We start from the raw sequence: 25,928 nt of genomic DNA, 5'->3' as shown, positions 1-25,928 counted from the left end.
GGAGCCGTTTTAAGTGTAACATTTTTCAGAAGGTTGTGGCTAAAGTGCAAAGGTTCTAGACGTTGCTGGCACTTAGAATGTTCACCTGGTTGACACATCAACTACCAAGTATTAGAGAAAGCAGGGCTCCAGGGCAGTACATGTGACAGCTGTGTAGGGTGGCGATGGACATGCTCTTTGCCATTAGCATTGTGGAAAAGGAGATGTATAAGTAACAGTAACAATAAGCTGTGTTATAAATTATGAAACAAGTTCCCGTAGACATTATTTTAAGGGAAATGCTGAGTGGAACATCTTGCAGTTAGGTTCTCTACTGGGAGAGGATTATATAGGATCGGGAAAGAGGTGGGGATTGTTTGGACACAGGATTGCAATAGTTACTTTAACCAATACCAGTGTTCTCTTTTAAAAAAACAAAAACAAAAAAAACTGTTTTTTTGTTACAGTGACAGTTAAATTATGGGTATACCCCCTGTTGAAATATAAACTGCATGTACTCACTAACTATAATAATGGAATCAAACATTCAATAAATTACAAGCAGAACTATGCACATACACATTCTCCATTATTAATACACACATACATCATGTCTCCTAACCTTTCCAAAAATCGGTGGGACAGTCCAGATTTTCGGGTCCTGTCCCGCTTAATACCCTGGTTTCCAGCTTTTGGGGACACCAGGGAACTATCCCCAACATTCATTGCACGGCGCATTAGTAGATGCATTTGCGATATGATTAGGGCAATAGGGACCCTGACAAAGAGCACTGAAACTGCTCCCTGCACAAATCTGCCCTCAGTGGGCCAGCTTGACATCTACTGATCTGTAATTAACTCAGGCAGATCCGCTACCTTAGCAATTTGCAGGACACTGGAGTTTGGAGGTACTACGCCGGCGGTCGCGATTCTGGGCTCTGCCCGATCCGATCCTCCCGCACCCCCCGGCCATGTGATCTAGGGGTCCTTGCGATCACATGGCCGGAATAGGCTGCTTATGCAGTACCCCTCATGCCTCTAATAAAAAGTTTTTAAAAGTTATAAAAAAAGTTTTTTAATTAAATAAAAAGTACATACACACACACATATATGATACAAGTACTTTTATATACACATATCATTAATAAAAGTGTATTTTATTATTAAAATACACTTAGAATATATATATTTTTTTAAATCCATTACAAATAATCAATATTTTTTTATACATCGTTTTTTTTATTTGTTCCAACGGTATTCTAATAATATATATATATATATATTAAATTCAAAATACATTTAGAATGACGTTATAAATACACACACACGCCGTTTTTAACATTTTTCACACACAAACTGTACTTTCACTGACGATATAATTGTTGTGATACATTTTACTATTTTGAAACACTAATATTTTAGTTCAGCCAAGTCTCCCGAGTATAACAGTACTTCCCATGTACAGGTTTTATGGTGGTTTCAAAAGTTACTGGAGTTACAAATATAAGGCTTGAACTTTCTTTTTTTCACATTGAGATTTGCCAGATTAGTTGTGTTGCCCTTGAGACCGTAAGGTAGCCCAGGAATGAATTACCCCTATGATGGCATACCATTTGCAAAAGTAGACTACTAAAGGTATTACAAATGGGGTAGGACCATTCTTTTTTAGTAGCCACTTAGTCACACACACTGGCCAAAATTAGTGTTCAATTTAATTTTTTGCATTTTTTACACACAACAAATATGAATGCTGGCGGGGCTTAGCAGCCGAGACAGACGGTCGCACTATTCCGGAGCTCCGTGATCCAAACGAGAGAAAACGGACAAAATCCCGACAAATCGGCACCCGAACCACGGCAAAAGTCATAGACCTACACCCCAGCGATATGGGTCGCAAAACCGGCAAGAAACTCCCGGGGAAAAACAACCCGGTACTGACTATAGGGGACATGTGGCGGCAGGCCCGAGGCGCAAATGAAGCAAACATGGCGGCGCTCCACGGAGGCTGCTCAGACTTCTCCGACGATCTCTCAGGTGAGGAATACCTACCGGCACACACAGCCAGACGGCCCTCACCACCGACCACTGCCTCTCCAGACTCCACTCCAGTGACAGTAGCGATCCTCAAACAAATGCTGGCTGACCACCACGATGACATACACAAGGAAATCAGTGCACTGAGGGGAGATCTAAAAGGGGTGTCTAGCCGCCTGACTACGCTAGAGAACCGAACCGACACGAATTCCGAGGACATACGGGAGCTCAAACACGCGGTGCATGAACTGCGCTTGCAACAACGCTCTCACGACGACCGCATGGCCGACATCGAGGATGCCAGGTGCCGAAACAACCTTAAACTCAGGGGGCTCCCAGAGAACATCACAGACGCAGGCCTTCCACAGACAATCAAACGCCTGCTCACCTTGATCCTGCCACCGGCGCTAGCTGAGCACATCCACCCAGAACACTGCTTCAGAATCCCCAAGTCACCAGTCACCAAAGGCCCCCACTGGGTCCACCAGAGACAACATAATAGTTCTCCGAAAAGATTCCGACAAAATGGCGATACTTGATGCCTTGCGGGGCAAGACGCCTCCACAGTTTGAAGGCAGGACCCTAAACTTTTACGCAGACCTCTCCAGCGGCACCTTAGCTTGGAGACGGTCCCTCCAGCCACTCACCACCCTACTCCGCCAAAAGGGCCTCAACTACCGCTGGCGACCAGCTCACACACTCACGGTCCACCAGGGCTCTGACTCACACCAGATAAGGGACTTAAGCGATGCAGCTCCACTTCTATTATCCTTGGGCCTCACCCTGGACTCCATCCAACCAAAGGCCCAGAAGAGCCAAGCATCCCCGCAACACAGCTGGGACCCATCCAAGACCATCCCATTCATCCCGCAGGGCCTCACACCAGACCCATACGCCACCATCACCACCTGAACAGCGATGGGCGACCACAGGGACTTTCGGTCCCAAGGACAAGCACACATAGGACAGAGGACTTATACCAGTTATCCCCTTTTTACCCTGGACTTTTTCCTGGAAACCAACACCCACACATTAGGACCCTACCCAAGGTTGGCATCGATGGTGCCGGGACTTTTGGACAGAGCATCACCAAACCCGTGTCATGCTGGCTTGGTCACCAACCCTGCTGGACCCTAATCACATGGCCTCAGCACTGCATGTCTTCACGCGGTCCCTAACGATCTCGTTTTTTTTTGTTTTGTTTTTTTTCCCCCCCTTTTTCTTTTCTTAAGCATGCCACACTTCGAAAACTGTGACCACCCACAGTCCTAAGACTCCAAGCCAGATTGTTGGAAACTAAATGTATAACCTGTCTGTTAGCATTACTTAGCCAGGCCTCACATAACGGGTTCCTAATTGTTACGTTTTTGGTATTCTTTCGATCTCTCCCACGTATAGGCATACTTCTGAGGACATACCTGCCTATTTAAAAGGCACCCTCTCTACTGCATTAGATGTACCCAGCAATGATGGGCATAATGGTTCAACCACTAGTTAATGCCCTGTTAGCCCCCCTTGTGCCCACACCTATCCCAGGACCCAGTGACTGCACTGCCAAAATATTGCTCACAGTTCAGTGTGTTGCTTTAAATTATTATGTACCTCTATAACCGACTAAGTAAAGGTCAAAGCATACAGAATGTCGTGGACTGCCCTAAGGTTTCTCTTGTTAAGCGACAATATAGGCATTGGCGAGGATTAATATGTATTTATACTGTTTATTATGGGGAACCTAAAGCTACGCAAGTTTAAGTTTAAGCCAGTTTAACTCCTAACCTCCTCTCAAACTAATAACTAGTCCTATTTAGTGGGACAATTTAAGCGGGTCCAAGAATTAGCGATAACGCTGCGGATATATCTTTATAGTTAACAACACGTACACCACACCTTAACCATAAAAGCGTCCATCTACATCTATAACTACGCAACTCTATTTACCTATAATAGAATTAATGTGGTCAGACGTTATTATATAGCCTATTGTTTATATAGCCTGAGGACGATGGAACCAATGTTGTCGGACGCTATGGTATTGTGTCGAAGCTAACAGTATTGTGACATTAACAGTTAAAATGCCATGAAGAACTAAAAAAAAAAAATATTATATATATATATATATCTTAATTTCACAATTCTTTTTATATTATATTCATATTAAATTAGGTTTAATATACAAATATTTGATGTGACATGAAAGCCCTGTTTCTCCTAAAAAAAAAAAAAATTATATATGATAAGTGTGGGTGCACATAATATGAAAGAGGTGAATTACGCCTGAACAGACATAGTGCAAATTCACGGTTTTGTTTTTATCACAACTTGTACAACTGCCTCAGTCCTTAAGGGCTTAAACTCACAGTATGGTGTAGCAGAGGTCCTTAGAATTCCCATAGGCACAGGTTATGTAAATCCTGCTGTGCTTGAGAATTCACTAGAGACTTCCCATTGACAAGCCTCTGTGCTGGAAAATAAATAAACAGTTTTCTACTGGACCTCGATCCCTGTTAAATGGTAGTGTTCTTGAATTACAAACGTTGTTTCCTATTAATAAAAACATGTTGTTCCCAAGCTTTTTCCACAGGAATTGAAATTTGTCTTCAGATTCGCTTCCTAAAGCTAGCCATATTTACCCTTTGAACTTTACATTACTAAACAGTCATTTCATGTTAAGGAAATGTATACAGCCAAATTCCTTCACAGTTCTGCAGCCAAAATACTGTATAATGTTGAACCAAGCTTTTCTTTTAAAGCAACAGTAACTATATAATGAAGCACAGGACTTAAAATTCTTGTAACCATTTTATTGTAAATAAGCCTGTATTCAGTGTCTGAATAATGCAGCCATTTTGTTCTGTTCTGTTCTGGAGTTGTAGCATGCCAACCAAGGTAATAAGTAGGTTGAGTGTTGGCATCAAAAATAGTTTTCATACGTTTTATAATTATAAAAAAACAACACATATTTAGCAATATTGCCATGCAGAGACCAGTATAATACAAGATATTTTCATATCCCTAGTAATTCTCCTGAAACAATCATGTTGACTACAGTGGATGGCAAGTCTAGAACAACTCAAAGACTGCCTTTAGAAGACTCTCATTCCATCTAAACATAAAGTACACAGGTATGGTGAACACCAAACAGACCAGGGTTTCCAATCTTACTGCCCATTTGGCTCACAAAGGGAACACATGAAAATAAAATACCCACAACCTGGGTTATGAAAGATGTCCCGTCAAGGCCTCTCCTTTGGAAATGGTAAAAATCCCAATAAAATCAATTGTATTCCAGATTGCAGTTTGCATACCTCCCTACAGTTCCAGATTAAATGCAACAGCTCCAATTTTGGGATCGTATCCCACCGTTGTGGGTTGTTTGACCAGATGCATCCGAAGTGGCATAACTGACAAATTAAGATAAACCTGCCCTGGCCTTTGTCCCATTTCATACTGCCCAATCTTAGGAGGCATACATTTGTATTGATCTCCCTACTAAATACAATTTAAAACCAGTTTGTTAAAATATATAAAAGGCAACAAATCTGGCCTAGTACCTCTGCGATAAATCAAACTCACACAGAGTATTTGTGCAAGTAAAGCAAAATGCTAGCCTGACCTTTGTTTAACTGTGTTGCGCTCACATTAATTTGTTGCAGGATCCCACTACAGCGACGGGGTTAAATAAGTCCACTGATATAATTACAGTGTAACTCTGGAGATTTAAATGAAAAACAGAACTTTTACTGCTATCACATTGATTGCATAAACACAGATGAAACAGTCACCAAAATTAGAAAATGTTATGTGCCTTTTTATTAAATTAGTTTGTTCCTATGACAACATAATACAGGCAAAAATGACAAAGACTTGTTGTTCACAGGTGGTTAAAGAACACATTATTTGATAAACTTATACCTAGTTACATGGTTGATTAAATATAAATTAGGGATCGACCAATTTAATTTTTCCAGAGCAGATACAGATACCAATTATTGGACACCTTTTAAGCAGATAGCCAATAAGTGGTGCCAATATTATGTGAGGTTAGATGAGCTGGTGTGCAGGAGTGGAGATGAGCTGGTGTGCAGGAGTGGGGTAGATGAGCGATGAGCTGGTATGCAGGAGTGGGTAGATGATCTGGTGTGCAGGAGTGGGGTAGATGAGCGATGAGCTGGTATGCAGGAGTGGGTGGGTAGATGATCTGGTGTGCAGGAGTGGGGGGGGTTAGATGAGCTGATTTGTGGTTTCTTCAGCTGGGAGCAAGTTTCAGAGCTGAGACACACTCCTGTACTGCCCCCCATGGCCACCATCAGAAATTTTGGGGCCTCTAACACAGCACAGGGTCTGGACCCCCGGGGGCTCACCTCCAAGAGCACCCCCGGGGTCCCACATCCACCCACAGGAATACACACACGGATACAAAAAAGGACACATACATACTAACAGACACATATATAGGCATACATACTGACACACATACAGACACATACTAACATACAGACACACGCGCATAAGGACATACACACAGCTAATTTTTCAGACACTTTTCGTTGCAGGAGGGTGGCTGGGGCTGATGGGAGTTGGTGTGGGCTCTCCCTCTTTACAGCTTCCACTCTGTCTCTACTCCAGCACGGAGTGAGCCGGCAGTCACTTCCTCCCAGCATTACTCTGGGTGCTGCTGCAATTTTTTTTTTTTAAGGGGCCCGGTCGTGCTATTACACGGCCGCAGCGCTGCCTGGGCCAGTGAAGATATAGAGCCCATTGGGTGGCCCTAAATGCTTGATGGCGAATGACATCACTACTCTGTGCAGCAGGAGCCCAACGGTCGGATTCTACCTCAGTCCTTCTGATGGTGTATGAATATGGCAAAGGAATCTAGATTTTCAGGTATTTTTACATATACTCCATTTTTTTTAAAATAGCATATCTTTTCATTACATGCTGCATGGATGCTTATAATAATAATAAATATTCTGGTGACAGATAATATTGATTCTATTTGCCCATGCAAACAAGAGTACCTCCACCATTACACAAATGTAAATCATACTGGCCCGCAGAATCAGACTTGGTGGAAAGGCTGCTGAGGGGGCATCGCTCAAGACTTGGTCCGCATGACTAGCAGCACCCATAGTGGGCAAGATTGCCCTGACCACTGCCAGCCTAGTCTTCATGGCCGACTCCCAGCCATCAGGACCATGCAGGGAGCACTGCTGAAGCCCTCTTGATACCGGAGAAACTGACGGAAGCCAAGCACAGAGAGATGGACACAGGTTTCTTCAGGAAGGAAGAGATTCTTTATTGGATCACCGATCGGGACTCAGAGGGACTAGCGTCACCAAAATACAGCAAAGTCTGAGTACTGAATACATAGAGTACATTCCTTATATAGCACTGTAGCTCCTCCCACAATTAACTACACCCACACATACCCTTAACCTATTTAATAAATAGAGTCTAAACTCATCCATCCGGTCTAACCACGTGGCTCATCTGATACAAAGGAGAGGGACGCGTAATTCCAGTTCTTACATTCCTGCACCTGGTCAGTACAGTGATAACAGTATCTTAGCTACGTGTAATTAACTAACTGATACTACAAACACATATACATACATATGCCTTGTGGCAATCTTAGCCTGCTAAACTTGTATTTTACTGGAATTACATCACATTCCCCCCTTTGATGCCTCTGATATTTCACAATTACTTGAGGCATCACTTAACCTTGGTTTGCATATACCTCAGGTTACCATGAACCAGACCAGACTTATCTTATGATGTGAATCTTTTAACACTCATCTTCCTGCATTGGTACTCCTTGATCTAGAGCCTTATACTTATATATCGCCATTATCTGTGCAGCAGCCTTCCTCTCTGCTATACTTCCTATCAGGCTTTGCACAGACCTAACTACTAAGGGTATAAGACACGGTAGGAGTAGACACAACAGTAAAATCAGTAGGACTCCACCTACCACTGCCTTAAGCCCTCCAAACCACTCATACCAGCTACCAAACCAACTACTTGGATTGTACCCTTTCCATACCTGAGTAGGCACATGCACTAGTTTAACCATATGGCTAGTAAGCTCAGCTATTGCTTGCCCTTTGTCATCTATTTGAAGACAGCAATTGCTCAGGTTAAACTTCCCACATACACCTCCCTCTACTGCCAAAAGGTAATCCAAGGCTAATCTATTTTGGTACACTGCTGTCCTCATCCTGGTATTATGCTTCGCTAGAAGATTGAGTGCTTGTGAGGTCTCATTAGTAATAATCTCAACCACCGCCTGTAATCTTATAATACGGTTGAGCATATAAATTGGGGTTCTATAACCAAAGGTACCATCTTCTGCCCACGTGGCTGGCCCATAATCTATGATACGCTGGGGAGGCCATTCATTATCTTCCCAGGTGCCTATCTCTAAGGGTCCCCTTTTCTTCCTATGATTCACATCATACACTTTAACACCTAAAGTCTCACCTGTTTCAATCGGTAACAAGAAGAAGGATGGTTTGAGCATACCCAACACACATGCCCCTTCCCAGTCCTGTGGCAACTCCGAATAGGCTTTCTTACCACAGATCCAGTACAAATTTGCTGGGGCTCTCCAGGTAGATGTGATGGATAAATCAAACCACACATCCTTTAAACTGGCATATCTAGCAAACGGGTTAGATGGTTCTGAGACATTTGAAGCCGACCACCAAGTTGTATTTTTAGTATCATCATCATAAGCTTTTTGCCCTAGACAAGTTAATTCTCCTACAGAAGTATTATACATTATTCCTTTCCTTGCTATGCAAACATAACCTATGATGGAGGTCTTTAATCTCCACTCAGATTTACCTCTAACACTCAAATGATAATCGGCTTGTGTAGATATTAGTTGGTCAACTGCCTCAGAACCGGACATTACCTCCTTTGCTTCCCAAGGCCATTGGTCTCCCATGTTAGTACCTCCACACACATAGCAGTTGGTAACATTAAGACTACCGGCAATACTTTCAGCTAGGTCAATGAACAGGTTTTTAGCGTTATGGGGGATCTTATTATCTATACTCATCTCTTCATAAAAGGAATGGTATACTTGATGAGTCTGGGAGGATACCGTATCAGTCTCTATTCCTATAAACAATAATGTCCCAGGATCTAAACCCGTCCCGTATATCTGAAACCCAAATAAATTTCCATACTTATCTAGGAACTTGTCGGGGTTATTAATAAGTATATGGACTGGGTTGCATTCCATAGACTTACAATAAGGGCTAGTCGGCAACTTAGTCACTATCATGTCTTTATCTACTGTCTGTCCCCAAGTCGCCCACCCCACACAAGACCAATATGGACAAAAGTTATAGTCTTTATTTGGGCATCTAGGACTCACATATTTATTTTTACTACTGGGACAAATATATTTATCATTAGACCCATACGTCCTCTCCCATCTAAGATCCCCACATACATTCCACGGTTTTCTACCACTTGATATCGCCTTACATGCATCAAATAGCAGAACACCCGAAGAATGTACGGATTCTAACACCGTCTTATTAATTAGGGTCCCCTGAGGATCTCCATTCCTGAGAGTCAACCAAATTGTACGAGGTTGATACTCTGGACTGAAGCACTTAGGTTCTCCTACTCCTAAATGGCACACACTATAGTCTATATTTAGGTATCTACATCTTGATACCTCTCCTTTACATTCGTATTGTGAATGCCAAATTAGGGTTTGGGAAATATGGTTACCTGTTCTCGTAGTCTTAATGCATACCTCACAGCTAGGAGTGTCGGTACCTCTACCTTCCTGAATATAAAAACACATATAAATAAACACAATCAAAAGCACATCTTTCGCCGTCATCCTCAGTCTTCGTCCGTGCGATGGAACCTCAGCTTCCAGGATGTGAGGGCTGCAGGGAATGGAGTTCTGCTCGTCTTCACAGGTGTCCCTTCGAGACTTTCCTGGCTTATACACTATGTGTTGGTAAGCGGACAGGCTTTATTATGGCCTTCTCACTCACACCTGTAACAATAAAATTTGTAATCCACAATAATTCCTCGTTACTCCGACTGAGTAGTGCGTTTCAACCGGATCTTGCAGGGATTCTCTGGATCTGCTGTAATTTGCCAAGAATCGACTGCTGCTGGTTTAACCCTGGAGTGATGTATCCACGGAGTTACTTCGGCTACTTTTATCGCTGTAGGGGTAGACAAAAGAACAACATAAGGACCTCTCCACTTGGGCCCTAACGGTACATTATTCCACTCTTTAATCCACACTTGGTCTCCTGGATGATAACTATGAACAGGGGGATAAATATTCACAGGTAATCTATCTTGTACCCATTTCTGTACCTCCTCCATAGTCTTACCCAACTCTACAACCTGCTGCCGGGTAATTCCTTCTCCCAACTGACTCAAGTCCCCCCTTAAGTTACCAAGTACGGGAGGTGGTCGCCCATACATGATTTCAAAAGGAGAGAGGCCCATCCTTCTGGTAGGGGTACTGCGGATTCGCAATAAAGCTATGGGTAAGAGAACGTTCCACTTAAGTTGGGTTTCCTGACACATTTTAGCCAACTGGTTCTTTATAGTTCTATTCATTCTCTCTACCTTACCAGAACTCTGGGGTCTATATGCAGTATGAAGCCTCCACTTTATACCAAGCATATGAGTCAGTTGTTGTAGGCACTGATGAACAAAAGCTGGACCATTGTCCGATCCTATAGAACAGGGTAGTCCATATCGGGGTATTATTTCTCGTAGCAGGAATCTTACAACTTCTCCTGCTTTCTCTGTACGAGTAGGACATGCTTCTACCCAGCCTGAATAGGTGCACACAATTACCAACAGGTAACGATGTCCACCCGATTTAGGCATTACTGTAAAGTCTATTTGTAGATCGGACATGGGGAGTCCCCCCATAAACTGGACTCCTGGTGGCTTTACTGGTCCTTGTCTTGCATTATTCTTAGCACACGTTACACATCTGCGTACAATGGCCTGAGTCAAGTTGGACAATCTTGGTATGTAGAAATGTTTCCTGAGAGATTCTTCAGTACTGTCTCTCCCAGAATGTGTCCCGTTGTGATAATTTTGGACAATTTCTACCGCTAGTGATGCTGGTATGACTATTCTTCCATCTTCTAGCTGATACCACTTGTTCTCCAAATACTTTCCCGGTTCAGTCTTTAACCACTCCTCTTCTTGAGCTGTATAAACTGGAGTCCATTGGGACAGTGGAGTTGGTATAAGAGCAGCTATATGCCCCACATACTCCTGTCTTCCTGATTCAGCAGCACGCTTAGCTGCACTATCTGCCATCCGATTTCCCTTGGTTACATCACCATCTCCTCTCAGATGCGCTCGACAATGTATGATACCGACTTCTTTCGGCTCCCACACTGCTTCCAATAGTTGTAGGATTTCAGCTGCGTACTTGATTTCTTTGCCTTCTGAATTCAGTAGTCCTCTTTCTTTATACAAAGCTCCGTGGGCATGAGTGGTTAAAAACGCATACTTAGAGTCCGTATACATATTTACTCTTAAACCTTCAGCCAATTGTAACGCTCGTGTTAGTGCTATTAATTCTGCCTTTTGTGCTGATGTTCCTTTCGCCAGTGGCCGAGCTTCTATCACCTTGTCTATTGTTGTCACTGCATATCCTGCATAGCGGATCCCTTCTTTCACATAACTACTGCCGTCGGTGTAATATTGAACATCGGGGTTCTGGATGGGAAAATCACGAAGATCTGGTCTACTTGAAAATACTTCATCCATTACTTCCAAACAATCATGTTGACTTTCAGTAGGTTGCGGCAAAAGGGTAGCTGGATTTAAGGTGTTTACAGTCTCTAAATGCACTCTTGGGTTTTCACACAACATTGCTTGATACTTGGTCATACGGCTGTTACTAAACCAATGATTTCCTTTGTAATCCAACAACGTCTGTACTGCATGTGGGACTCGTACATAAAGTTCTTGACCCAGAGTGAGTTTATCGGCTTCAGCTACTAGCAGGGCGGCTGCAGCTACGGCTCTTAGACAAGGTGGAAGTCCGCTGGCCACTGCATCCAGTTGCTTAGACATGTAGGCAACAGGTCTTTGCCATGATCCCAAGTACTGTGTCAATACTCCCACAGCCATTCTTCTTTGCTCGTGTACATATAAGTAGAATGGTCGTGTGTGATCAGGTAGACCTAATGCTGGGGCACTCATCAAAGCCTTCTTCACATCTTCAAATGCCGTTTGCTGTTCTTGGGTCCATAAGAAGGGGTCGTGCTCTGTACCTTTGATGGCTGCGTACAGAGGTTTTGCCAGTATCGCATAGCTGGGAATCCATATCCTACAGAAGCCTGCTGCCCCCAAGAATTCTCGCACTTGTCTTCTATTCTTGGGTATTGGTATTTGGCAGACAGCTTCTTTTCTCTCTGGCCCCATAATCCTTTGACCTTCAGAGATATGGAATCCCAGATACTTGACAGTTGGCAAACACAACTGAGCCTTCTTCCTGGACACCTTGTATCCTGCCTTCCAGAGAATATGTAGTAGATCGTGCGTTGCTTGCTGACATTTTTCTTTTGTAACTGCTGCTATCAACAAGTCATCTACATATTGTAACAATACACATTCTCCTGGGATAGACTCGAAATCCAGTAGATCTTGACTTAGAGCTGAACCAAATAGGGTAGGTGAATTTTTAAACCCTTGGGGCAGTCTTGTCCAAGTCATTTGGCGTTTTGAGCCCGTTACAGCGTTCTCCCATTGGAAAGCGAAAATACATTGGCTTTCTGCGGCAATTCGGAGGCAAAAGAAGGCATCTTTGAGATCTAAGACTGTGAAGTAAGTAGCCCCGCCCGGAATTAAAGCAAGCAGGTTATATGGATTGGGTACAACTGGATGTATGCCAACAACCGCATCATTGACTGCTCTTAAGTCCTGTACAGGTCGATACTCATCTGTACCGGGCTTTTGAACAGGCAGCAATGGGGTGTTCCAGGGGGAAGTACAGAATTTTAGGATACCATACCGTATGAACTTATCCAGATAGGATTGGATGTTCTTCTTAGCCTTCTGCGGAATGTGATATTGTCTTAGGCTCACTGGATAAACCCCATGTTTCAGTTCAATTTTTATTGGTGGAATATTGCGGGCCAGTCCTGGTGGGTTGTTCTCTGCCCAAACTCCTGGTATGTTAAACAATGTCTCATCACTCCTAGGGTTTTGGCTAGTCAACACTGTATAAAGTCGCCACTCTTCTTCCTTTGGTACGGATAAAGTCATAATACCTGAAGGTCCATTAAACTTTAAGGATGTTGTTCCATTTGGTAGGAACGTAATCTGCGCTTGTAATTTTGATAGCATATCACGTCCCAGCAATTGGACTGGACATTCAGGCATATAAAGGAATTGGTGTTTTACTACGTGGCCTCCCAATGTACAGAGTCGACTTTTAAGAACCGGTTTTTCAGCACTTCTTCCAGTTGCTCCTATCACAGTAATAGTCCTTCCAGATGGAGGAGCAACTAGATTAGTCACCACTGAATGTTCAGCACCAGTGTCGATCATGAACGCACTCCTTTTCCCCCCTATTGATACATCGACCATAGGCTCCGCTCGACCAAGGGGGATGGAGCCCGGTCGGTATCAATAGTCCTCCATGACAGTGTCAGCCAATCCTACAAAGTCCCTACCTTCTCTATCGCGGGACCTTTGCGCTGCTGGAATATACCTGTCTTCCCTAACACTTCCTCTGTTCCCATTACTCCCTCTATAACCATTACTCCCTCCGGGGCCTCCTCTACCTCTCGCTCTACCTCTAAAGTTTCCGTAGCCTGCCCTGGGTTGGTCTCTCTCGTACTGCTCTCTTTGCGGACATTCGTTCCTCCAATGCCCTTCTTCCTTGCAATACGCGCATTGATCCCTACTCAAAGGCTCCCTACTCCATCTATTATTGCCTCTATCTGGGCCCCGTTTATCTACGCCTGCGATCGCTACCGCTAGCATATCAGCCTTTTAACGCATCTTGCGCTCTTCCTCTTTCTTACTTTCTGTATCCCTGTTCATATAGACCTTATTTGCTACCTCCATTAGTTGGGTGATGGACATACCTGCAAACCCTTCTAACTTTTGTAGCTTGCGCTTAATATCTCCGTATGCTTGGCTGACAAAGGCGGAGTTAACCATTCGGGAATTGTCTGCGTCTTCCGGATTAAAGGGGGTATACAAGCGGTATGCCTCCAATAATCGGTCATAAAAGACACTGGGCGCTTCATCGCTTTTCTGGATCACCTCAACTGTCTTCGACATGTTAATGGCTTTCTTTCCTCCGGCTTTCATGCCAGCAATTATAGCGTCTCTATAGGCTCTGAGTTGAACCATATCAGCACCATTTACGTTCCAATCGGGATCGGTGTTGGGATAGTGTGTCGCGGCCCATGCTGCTGGATTGGCTTGGTTCAAAGCACGGGCTCTATCCTCTAATGCTTTAATGGCTGCTTGATTTATTCTTGTCCTTTCCTCATTGTTAAATAAAGTCATTAGTAACTGCTGGCAATCAGCCCATGTCGGATTATGCGTCTGTACTATTGAGGTGAACAGATCAGTCATAGCTTGTGGTTTCTCAGTATACGAGGAATTATGGGTCTTCCAGTTTAAAAGATCGGTTGTGGTAAATGGGACATATACGAAGACTGGGTCAGCGTGTGCCATTTGACCTGCGGCATCGATATAAGCTGACCCGGGATTCAGACGAAGAGGCATCTGATAGTGCTTTAATTGTTGGGCACCAGTCAACTGTCGGGTTTGGATGGGGCTACGTAGAGAGGCGTCAGTCATGGGTTCCGGTCGGGGAGAGATAGGGTATGGGGATGTGGGAGGTCGGTTTTGGGAAAAGGTCGTAAATAAAACACTTCGAGCCGAGCTAGATGAAGCTTGACCGGAAGTCTGAAGTGGCGCCAAATCAGGATATTCGTTTCTAATGGGGGTGGATTCTGGTTCCGGAAGGGGAGATTTAGTACGAGGGGGGGTGGATCCTGTACTGGAGGAGGAAGCGGAAGTGGATGAGGGTAATGAGGGGAGGGGTGCAGGACTTCCTGCGTTTGCGTCACTTCTTCTTAACGGAAAGTAAGGGGGCGGCAAAGGGATCTCGGACTCAGGGGGCGTGTCCAAAATGGGCCTAACACCAGTCCTAGTGGACGAGCAAGTCCTAGCTACCATGAGGCGACACTGCTCCTCGTGGCATGTCTGGAGCCATTTTGGCGAGTCATTTACGGCCTGTCTCCAACAGTCAATATAAGGAAACTGGCCGTAAAGTTCAGGCCTACCCGATACAGCCACGTGTAAGCGCTGTACCAGAGTTGGATCCAAACTGCCACGTGGCGGCCATGCCGCAACCAAAGTAGGCCACTCCCTAGTACACAAAGTGACCAAACGTACAGGAGACATCTTTACCCCAAAATCACAAACTTTGAATCCCTTTTTAAAATTCTTAACCATACATCCTAAGGGATCCGGAATCGTTGACTGCGACGCACCCATACTTAACAATGGAACGTCGTCGACAACGAATACTATACACGCGTACTATTCAACAGTCACACCCGTTTCCTCTGGCAACAGCACCACGTGGTACGGTTACCAAGTGAAACGTACACAATAACAATAAACACTCAGGGAATTCCCGTACACACACAGCTGTTACACCAGTCACTATATAATCAATATTATGCCCTTTGGCGTAACTATACAGTCACCCACGCTATAATTCTCTATATACGAATTACCCGTCTATAACACACCCCAGTAACATCGTCTTTTACAAATAGCGGTTACAGTACGGTTAGCATAGGTCAAAGCACAAGTTAAGGTCACAATACAATTATTAGTGGTTATGGTGTTAAACATGCAATGGACGACAATGATTAGTACTTATTATATAATGTCAGTAAATATACAGGGTTATGGTACCGTGCACTATAATACAGCAACACACTATTAACACTCTCGCTAGACGGCTGAGCTCGCGCTAACTAACAAGATATACACTTTACTAAAACAATCGTTAACACATTTACAATTCCCAACTAAACTATTGGCCAGTACCTTGAATGGACTACCTAAAACTATATACACCCGTTTTGGTTAGCCACACTGCCCAATCACCACATATATAGCGAGCTAGAGAACCGAATTTACACAGGCGCCTCTTAGTCGCACTATCAAAAGTCTAGTGGGTTCCAAATTTACACGCCTTCCCACTTAGCCCAGATAGGATGAGAACTAGCGAACCGAATTTACACAGGCGCCGCTTAGTCTCCCGGTCCCTCCGACCTAGCGAACGTAATATACACCCTAGAACGCTAGTCTAGACAAGACACCGGTGTCCGGCTAGGGCTATTTACACCAGGACCCCGCCTGACTAACCAAATCAAACGGTCTGACTAAAGAGCGTTCGATCGAGCGGTGCGCCTTCGCTCCTTCCCTCCGACAGAGGGGGCAGATACACAGATTCAAAACCCCTTTGGGCCTACCGCACAATCGGTATACCCCTAGTGGGTCCTGCCGTCTAAAACAGCAGTTGTCTTACCTCCTCGTTCCTGAACCTGAGTTCACACTCATCGACGGGGACACCCCAGCACTTCTTACGTAGAGGCCGATGATCTCCTGGACAACAGACCAGTGGCGCCGAGACGAAGGGAGGTCCACGCAGAAGTTCAGGGGTGCAGCCGTAGAGAACGTGGGCAAAGATAGACCGTCTCACGCCTCTGCCTCTCAGCTACCGTTGAACGATGAGCTTCCCGGCCAATGCACCAAATGATACCGGAGAAACTGACGGAAGCCAAGCACAGAGAGATGGACACAGGTTTCTTCAGGAAGGAAGAGATTCTTTATTGGATCACCGATCGGGACTCAGAGGGACTAGCGTCACCAAAATACAGCAAAGTCTGAGTACTGAATACATAGAGTACATTCCTTATATAGCACTGTAGCTCCTCCCACAATTAACTACACCCACACATACCCTTAACCTATTTAATAAATAGAGTCTAAACTCATCCATCCGGTCTAACCACGTGGCTCATCTGATACAAAGGAGAGGGACGCGTAATTCCAGTTCTTACATTCCTGCACCTGGTCAGTACAGTGATAACAGTATCTTAGCTACGTGTAATTAACTAACTGATACTACAAACACATATACATACATATGCCTTGTGGCAATCTTAGCCTGCTAAACTTGTATTTTACTGGAATTACATCACACTCTCTCCATAGTCCTAGTGCCCCCTGCACTGTGCTGTCTGCGGGACAGTTTACAGATCTGGAACACACTGAAACAGGACGCCAAAAGCAGGACTGTTGGGAGGCCTGTGTAAAGGAAGTAAACAAATCTGTCCACACATACAACACAGATATTTAAAGTAAACTGCAGAGAGAAATATTAGAACTGTAAGCAAAACAGGAATACAAAATTTCACACAATGTACTACATGTGTTGCAAGTGAATACATGATGATTAAGCACTTTCCTGCCTAAGGCAGCATAATTAGCAACAGAGGACAAGAGTATTGGGGTGCTACCTTTAAATCTGTGCATGGTTTGTGTCCGTCATCAGCATGCATAGCAAGCCCCCTACCACCCTTAGTGCCAAAGTCCTCTCTGGCTTTTGAGATGCCCCTCCTTCTCGAGTAAGGGGAAGTGACATCAACAAGGGAGGATCAGGCTGGGGCATGGAATAATTACCGGTATATAATGTAATATAATACAATTAATAGCATTCAAAGGTACACGAAAGGATGCAGACATGCACTTAAAAGTCACATGAGACTTCTGGTCCTCCATTAACAGCTAATGCTCGAACACTGCTGAGGAGAGGGCATGCTTGCCAGAGCTATATATTAAAGGAACTTTGAGCCAATAATTATTATACCAGCAACAGCATTGTCATAATTTTATTTTCCAGAAAAGCTGGCAATATTCAATATTTTTCCATGTCTGGTTTTATTTGAGATTATTCAAAATACATAAAAAAAAAAATTTAAAGCAACAGGGAGAAATATAAAGAAATGTACTAAGGAGTGAACAGCATGCTCCCGCTTCACAAATTCAGAAAACAAGATTTTGCAGCATAGTTTTATAAGAGGTACCGTCACACTTCTGAGAACTATTCCATTCAATAAAAGGCTGAAAATCACTTTAAACTTGTATTAAAGGGACACTCCACTGTCCAGTTGTTAATAGTTATGCATTTTTCTTTGGGATAGATATAGATAAATAAAATAGCTTGCAAAAGTTGCAGTTCTCTTGTCTGTCGCCTTTCTTATCCCTCCTCTTCTAACCGGCCCACACTTTCTGTGGTTGTTCAATCACAGACTTCCTAATGCAGTTTAATGAGAAGTGTTTGCAAGCCAGGTGTTCTAGGCAATTGCCTCATTTTGATTTTAGCTCCAGTGAGCTAAACAAACCAGGAAGCAACAGGACATGCTGTCTTGAAAGCCAGGGTGTCAAGGTAAATTTATAGAATTTTCAGTTTCTATTGAAATCTGTACTTTGTAAAATAAAAATAAATAAAAATGTGAGAACACATTCTTCACAAAAAGTTTTTCAGCAAGCTAAAATGCATTAGGGGTGTGCCTAGAACATTTTACATTCCGTGTTCCAATGTCTTTAAAGTACATTAACGTACATCCCTTCTGACATTAGGGCATGCTATGGGTTCTACAAAAGGAGGATTTTAATGCCATTAGGGTGGCATAGCACAACCAATGATCTGGCCCTCCCTTCAACCCAAATACTCTCTGCTCCAATCGTGATTGGGGGACAACTGCAGCCAATCCAGCCTATTTGAGTCATGCTGCAGGGGGACTGCCTGGGTTGTCAAGCAGGTCCCAGATATATACCGGTAATAATATTATCAACAACATAAATATTAGCATCGAAATACACTAAATTATATATAAAAATCAAAATACAAAACACACACATATATTTACTTTATTTTTCATTCTCAGTATATATATTTTTTTTTTTCCAGTGCATAATGACATTACAAACACGGTTGAGGTGCCCCAACAGCAGTCCTCATGCCAATCATTCCACATAACAATTGGGTTAGTGAGAAAAACATGCACAATTTGGGTGTTATAATAAGTACAATAAGTACAGGCTAAACAGTATACGTCTAGGTTAATTTTTAAAAGAGAGTCACTAAGTTAAGCGTAGATATGTTAATAAAAGTAGGATGCAATTACATATATGTGGGAGTCAGTACCCTACAGGCTGATCATGCATGTCTAAACAGTTGATTGTTAGCTTGTCTATGGAATCTAGACATACTGATAGGCTATAATATAATAACATATAGGTTAGACTGGTATAGTAACATATAGGTTAGACTCCTGTTGCTTGCTAGCTGTTGCTAAAGATCATAACTGGTACAGAATTAAACACATCTAAGATAAGATAACGATTTTAACCACTAGAATCAGCCCTCCCCACAAGCCAAGCAAAGCTGGAGCTAAATCGAGCAAACCCAAAGCCGCAAACCACGGAGTGGGATACTGCCACAGCGCTCTGGCCTTACCTGCCATACCACCCAGATCACCACATGGGGGCAGAAACACAAGGATCTGCAACAAACAGCCGACATACTGCATCCAACGAAAGGCACAGCTACTAGGACTGGACTCCCGCCTAAGACAAGCATCCGACTAGACCACAGGTCAACCATAAAAAGCACTACCACCATACTACATTGACACTTGGGGACTAGAATCAACATAACAGCCTCCAGACCCCTTGCCAAATGTACAACTCCCTCACGTCCAAAGAAGGGTCTCTGAATATGCAACCGCTGAACATCACCTCTCCGACATGGAGTCCACTTGGGGTGGAAAAGCTACAGGGTAATCTTAAATGCTAATGTTTCCTCTGTTTTATTACCTTTGCCTCCCAGCTACTAACTATCTAGATTGAGTTTAGCACAACATGCAATCACATACACTATGCCTAGTCAGACAAGAAGTATGTTTCACCACATTGCTAAGCAGTTTAACGTGTACTTAATCACACAGCTTTGGTCATATAATGTTTACATCTGCCATGTTGCACCATTTAGTCATTCCTCGATTAATCTTACCCAACATGACCATATGCCCTACCAGCATGATCATCCTGATGTTATTCTAATGTTAAACTATAACCTTTATAAAAACAAAAAAGAGTGCTGTTCATCTGACATGTAATATATGCTGCTGGATAATCTTTTCTGATGCCAATTGCAATGTCTCTGTAAACCTGTAAGTTTAGCAAAGCACAAAAAAAAAAATAAAGAATTAAAAAAAAAAAAAAAAAAAAGAACCAGCCCTCCATGCCCCCCTATATTATGCATGTATTAAGAGTAGAGTGAGAAAATCATGAAAAATAAACAATAAAAGGAGCATATAACTTAAACAGGTCGCTCGGGGAGTAGTGCACCCGACAAATGGTGTCTGTCATCTTGTAATCTAGCATTTCACATTCTGTGGACCCGTCACTCCAGTCATCCGATCCATGGATTTTTACCCGATTCCCTGGCTTGGTACTGCTCGAAGGGTACAGCTAAGTCCAACAGAGATAGTTCCGTTGCAGCCCACGTATGAGGTGTTTCTTCGCTCCTGGACGGAGCCAGTTACATATGGATCAGGGCAGAGTACAAAGATGGCGGCACGTTGGGGGCCCCAGGCCGCTATGAAGGCTGACATCTTCGGTCCACGGACCAGTTAGCCTCGATGGTCCAAGTCCCTCCCAGGACGGGAGTTGTGGGGGGATCCGATGTTTTGCCGCCGTCCATGGCGGTAGTCCCTCCATCGGTGTGGGCAATGCCTCTGGGTCAAGCTCTTGGTAGCCCTCGGTCTGGGTAGGCCATTAGTAGGGGATACGGGCTTGTGTGGTACAGCTAGGCCTGAGGGATTCCTCCGCGCTCTCTGTCTCTCACCTCTCCAATCTTCTACCCAGTTGGGCAGCAACAGTGATTGGTGGTTCTCCAGAGCCTCCCAGAATCGTTGGAAGTGCTCGTCTAGTCGCTGTAGGAATTGCTCCACTGAGCTAGGGGCCAGTGCAGGCTGCACACGTGCTCCCTCTCTAAGCCAGGATTCCGTCACCATCTTAAGTCGTCTTTCAGAGCGTGGCTAAGCCCCGGTTCAGATTATGAGGTAAGTGCCGTGTCAGTTGGTCTAGGGGCAGTCCAGTGGGGACCTGGATGACCTGGAAAACTGCCTTCGTCCTTAAGGAGCTAAATAAAACACTAAGGTTAAAAACATACAAGACATGAGTAAATTGCTAAAATAAAAAAAATAATCTTCCCCAAAAGGCCTAAAGGAATAGTTCAATCAACTTGTCCCAAGTATTGGCCCTGCCCAGAGCACTCAGTAAATTTGCTTAAAAATAATATATATATATATATATATATATATATATATATATATATATATATATATATATATATATATACACACACACACATACACATATACATACATACATACACACAATTTGTAAAAAAACAAAGAAGTGTGTGTAACGTTTTAAAGGAACACTCCTTATTTATTATTATTATTATTATAATAATAATCTCACATAAATGCCAGCACTCCAAGTATTTTTCAGCTTTATTGCTCAGATTCCATAAAGGTCAGTCAACGTTTCACTTCCCTACAGGAACATTAACTTTCACTACAATTGTGCATGCATTTAAAGGGAAACTCCAGTGCCAGGGGAAACAATCCGTTTTCCTGGCACTGCAGGTACCCTCTCCCTCCCACCTCCCATCCCAAGTAGCTGAAGGGGTGAAAACCCCTTCAGGTCACTTACCTGAGACCCCGCCGATGTCCCTCGGCGGTGGTTTCGGGTCGGCGTCACCCCTCCCAGTAATTACGTCAGCCGGTGGGCGAGACTGATCCCGCCCACCGAGGAAACCTAATGCGCATGTGCGGCAATGCCGCACACGCGCATTAGGTCTCCCCATAGGAAAGCATTGAAAATGATTGTCAATGCTTTCCTATGGGGAATTGAGCGACGCTGGAGGTCCTCACACAGCGTGAGGACGTCCAGCGACACTCTAGCAAAGAAAATATTTTCTACGAAGCAGGAAGTGCCCTCTAGTGGCTGTCTAGTAGACAGCCACTAGAGGTGGAGTTACCCCGCAAGGTAATTATTGCAGTTTATGAAAAACTGCAATAATTACACTTGCAGGGTTAAGAGTAGTGGGAGTTGGCACCCAGACCGCTCCAATGGGCAGAAGTGGTCTGGGTGCCTGGAGTGTCCCTTTAATTACACATTTTGTCATTGGGGGTATATCTAAAAATAGCTTGCAGATGTTCTGTCTGCAGCCTTTGAAAGGCCTACCTTTTTTTTACGGAACAGAATTTCAGTCTGTTTCTGAAGAAATAACTGTACTGTGTGAGGTGAAATTGAACATGTATCCAAATTAAGACATTTTGGCCTTGGATTTTAAATTAACTTTAAATTCCTGAAAATTCAAGCTTTAGTTTAGAACCTTGTTTCTATTTCTCCTCTTCATTAGCAATGCTTGCCCTGGCTTTGCCTAGTCTGAAGTAGAGTATGATGCCGTTTTCTATAACTAATGAAAATTTACAGTGCCCTCCAGGAAATCTGGCATCCTTTGGTAAATATGAGTAAAGAAGGCTGTGAAGAAATTAACTTTGTTAAAAAAAATTAAAAAATACTCTGCTCTCAATGATATCAACCAATTGCAAGCACAACAAAGGGTTTATAAAAAAAATATTTATTTGTTTAATATATGTGTGGCACAATTATTGGCACCCTTTTAGTTAATACTTTATGCTACCTCCTTTGCCAAGATAAACGTTCTGAATCTTCTCCTATGGTGGAGAATACTCCTCCATACAGAATATCTCCAGATCTTGAGAGTGACACTGGTGGTCTCTTCCAAATCACTCCACGAGTTTTCTATTAGGTTCAAGTCAGTGGACTGGGATGGCCATGGATGGACCTCGATTTTGTAATCACCATTTATGTATGTTTGACATCATTTTCCTGCTGGAAGATTCAAACACGGCCCATTTTAAGCTTTTTTGGCAGAGACAGTCAAGTGTTCATTTGATATCTGTTGATATTTAAGCGTCCATAATGCCTTGTATCCTACCAAAATGTCCAGGTCCTCTGGCAGAAAAACATTAAAGGGTCACCACCATATTTAAAATTTGGCACTTTTCCATATGGTTACCTCTATGTGGGCACCAAACGCACATCAGGTATTTATTGTCAACAAGCTTCTTTGTTTCAACTGACCATAGACCCCGATCCCATTTGTAGTGTCTGGCAAACTGAAGACACTTGTGTTTGTTTTGGATGAGAGTAGTGGCTTTCACATTTCTTGAAATCCTTCCAAACAACATGTGGTGATGCAGGTAATGTCGGATTGTAGTTTTGGAGACTCTGATCCCAAGACGCAACGTATGCAATTCTCAATCTGTGATCCTTGGAGACATTTTGGACAGTCGAAACATCCTCTTCACAGTGCACATAGACACACACTTTCTCTTCCAGGTGGATTCATAACATTTCCAGTTGACCGGAACTTCTTAATTATTCTAATCATGGGCAATGTCATTGCTTTATAGACTTCCTTATTGCCAGTGTCCCATTTTGTGAAACTCAACAACCTTTTGCTGCACATCACAGCTACATTCCTTGGTCTTACCCATTGGGATGAATAACTAAGTGAAATTGGTCATCGTTAAAAAATGTAAGGTCCCTAGTCACCCAGGTGTACTAAATTTTTTTTTAAATATCAATGGGAATATACTTCAAGAATATTTTTCTCATATGAATTCATAAGGGTGCCACACATATTTAACAAAGCTTTATGTGTTTTAATAAACCTGTGCTTGTAATAGCTCGATATCCATAAGAGTATTTTTTAAAAAGACAATTTGTCTTCTTTGTTCAGATTTATCAAGGGTGCCAAAACTAGTCGGGCACTGTAAAATAATTCAACACAAGTTATGGGTAATTTGCTGTGTTTTTCTAATTCCAGAGAAGTGACACTTCCTCTTCAAGCATTAATCATGTAAAATAAAGGAAGAGAAATCATAGGCTGGTTATTTTCTTGTTAAATCTTGTAGTCCTGCCTAAAAAAAATATGCTAAATCTATTTAAAAAAAAAACAGGTTTCAAAATACACAAATGATATAGCTTCAGAAGAGATGCTAGTTTATGAAACCAGACAAGGATAATGGATTGTTTATGGTGAGCAATAAATAGCAATTTCTATGTCCTTGTACTGTGGTACCACATGCTGTACAGCAGACATGACCTGTCACATAGTTGTCACTACTGGAACTCACCTGTGTTCAAGTATGCACATGCATAAATGATGATCTGTTAAAGTTCACACAACACAACTGAAATCCCATTACCTTATACAATATACATTCAATGATGTCAAAGAAACAATACCATGCGGATTATATTGCAACGATCGTCAGATGATCGATTGTCATCAGCGTGGCTTACATTTCTTTTACATGGAGATGTAAAACTATAAGTTATTGCATTCATACTCTACAGTTTTATACCATATGTCTGAAAATATATTTTTAGGCATCAAAGGTTTCTAAGAAGGAGAGAAAGCCTTTCTTTTAGAAACAGCAGAGTATTACAAAGCAAATATCCATTACTTTGCATATATAAAATATATATAAAATAAACCACCTTAGCTCTCAAGGGAGTATAAACCGTTGTGTTTAGATTTCGCGTCGATTATGCCCTAAATATCTTTATAGGATGCTTTAATATAGGTCTACCGCAAGTCACAATGAGGAGCTGTGATTTTCTCGTACAGAGTACATCAAAAAAGAAATAAATGTATTCTAGACATACACATCATAAACTGTGGATTTGTATGAATATAAAAATGGCCAATGATGCCATTAAACGTCAAATAAATCTACTTATATAAAGGCATAATATTGCATTTATGAACACAGGTACATGATGGGATTAAAGAAGGCATTATTACATGGAAATGCAATCAGGGCTATTGATTAAATTGAGAATGCAATGTGAATGTCATATTTAATGCCAAAATAGTTGAACTAATAGCATAACAGACTTAGAGGATTTTTTCCAGTGCAGCTATTTTAACATAATATTCTCACTTTAGTGAATGACCCTGAATATCTGGAATTGCTTTTAGAGTATAGTGCAAAGAGAACCTTGACACTGCAGATATTTGGAAAGGGGGGAAAAATAAGTATCACAGGAGCCTCATGCAGCCACCAGCTAACCTTGGCACTGCAAAACCTGGTAAACTACATGTCCCATTATGCTGCCTGGGCATCGAGGGGCATGTAGGTCTCACATTGCTATAGCTCGTATATTGGGCACATTGTAGGACCTATCTGCAGACAAAATAGAAATACTTGGAATGTTCACGTACAGAAGGAAAGGGGAAGGAAATGCAAGGAGAATAAAATAGAATGTTGGCTGCACGTTGTTGGAATGTAGTGAATCATGCATTATTTCAGACCTGTGAGCAGAATCCTCGTTCTTGACGATGCTGTTTAAGAAGGTGGGCTCGCAGTAATCACACAGGGTCCGGTGAGCTGTCAGCTGTTCGCACTGAGGATCAGCCCAGGTGTGTCTGTATATTCCGAGCAAAAACTTCCGCCTTAAGTCACGCCTCCGCTGCTATTCCGCTTTTCACCGCGTTGGTGGCGGCGCTGTTCCCTAAGCAGGTCAGACGCACAAAGCCAACCCCAGAAATAGCTCAACTTCACGTGAAGATGACATTGTGCGCAGTAAGAATGTCCCTGTTAACTTCCTTACTGTGTACCGTAATCAGATTGTACAGAAACTGCTCTTATCACTATATATAATGAGAG

The 25,928-nt window shown here is 42.8% G+C and overlaps 1 protein-coding gene across 3 annotated transcripts in view; it reads right to left on the bottom strand.

The window, feature by feature from the left end:
- The window catches only part of MARCHF8 (membrane associated ring-CH-type finger 8), a 315,603-nt gene extending 289,901 nt beyond the window's left edge, over positions 1-25,702 (bottom strand). For all 3 annotated transcript variants that reach the window (XM_063435261.1, XM_063435264.1, XM_063435262.1), the window contains exon 1: positions 25,574-25,702. The gene's annotated coding sequence lies outside the window, so the exon portion shown is untranslated. The remainder of the gene's footprint in view (positions 1-25,573) is intronic.
- Between the last annotated feature and the right edge of the window lie 226 nt (positions 25,703-25,928).

This window comes from Pelobates fuscus, chromosome 10 (assembly GCF_036172605.1).
Source record: "Pelobates fuscus isolate aPelFus1 chromosome 10, aPelFus1.pri, whole genome shotgun sequence".
Classification (NCBI taxonomy): Eukaryota; Metazoa; Chordata; class Amphibia; order Anura; family Pelobatidae; genus Pelobates; species Pelobates fuscus.
Note: the sequence above shows the minus strand (reverse complement) of the source record. Positions and strands in the feature narration are given on the sequence as shown.